The sequence below is a fragment of the Octodon degus genome, unplaced genomic scaffold (assembly GCF_000260255.1).
Source record: "Octodon degus isolate 3935 unplaced genomic scaffold, OctDeg1.0 scaffold00121, whole genome shotgun sequence".
Lineage (NCBI taxonomy): Eukaryota > Metazoa > Chordata > Mammalia > Rodentia > Octodontidae > Octodon > Octodon degus.
Genome location: NW_004524697.1, coordinates 2,565,445 through 2,566,392, shown reverse-complemented (window position 1 = coordinate 2,566,392; position 948 = coordinate 2,565,445).

Sequence of the window (948 nt, the reverse complement as noted above, 5' to 3'; positions counted from 1 at the left end):
AGGAATATTGTATACTTGGAAGATCATGCCTCCCTGTGGGACCAGAATAGAAACCTTAGTGATTTTCCAGGTTGAACCAATTCTGAGATTTTAGAACTACCTAGAAAATCGGTCTGGAGATTGGGGACCACCACTGAAGCTTTCAAGAGGTGACAGATTCTATAGAGATGTGCATTTGGTACCCCTTTGGTAAGCACAAACAGCTCTTCCACAGAGCAAGTAGAGACCACTGAGAACTCCCATGAGATGACAAGAAGGGAAAAAAAGAAAACAAAATGTTGTTTGTCATTGTGATTTTGCCCACACTTTCTCTTTTCTTCTTATAAATGGGCTTCTGGAAATTATTCTAGCAAATAAAATGAGAGATATAAATGTTTTTTAGTCCAATGAGAGAAATTGTTGTGATTTAAGTTTTTGTAAAGTTAAACAATAAAGGGAGGTCAGGGCTGAAAGTGTAAACTAGCAGCTTGCAGGCCAAGTCTGCCCACTACCTGTTTCTGTTAATATGGTGTTATTAGAACGAAGCCTCACTCATTCACTTGTGTTATTGCTGATTGTTTTCAAATTACCAGAGCACAGTGGCCGAGTTGTGATTAGAGAACTCAAAGTTTGAAAGGTGAAAATATTTACTGCTGAGCTCTTCAACGAAAACATGCCCAGGCCCTAGCTAAGTGAACAAGCTGAACTTCATTTTTCCATGTGTGTGACATATATGATAACATGTTATAGCAAATACAGAAGTTTAAATTGCACCCTGAACTGTCCAAATAGTTCAGTGGATTAAAGTGCCCACAAGCAAGAGCAGGGGCCGGGGCCGGGGTTCAATCCCCAGACCTGCTATGCTGGCATGGCCCCCAGGGCACGCTGAGACAGCAATTGAGACTGGGCGTGGTGGCACGTGCCTGTAATTCCAGCTCTTGGGAGGCTGTAAACAGGCAGATCATTACG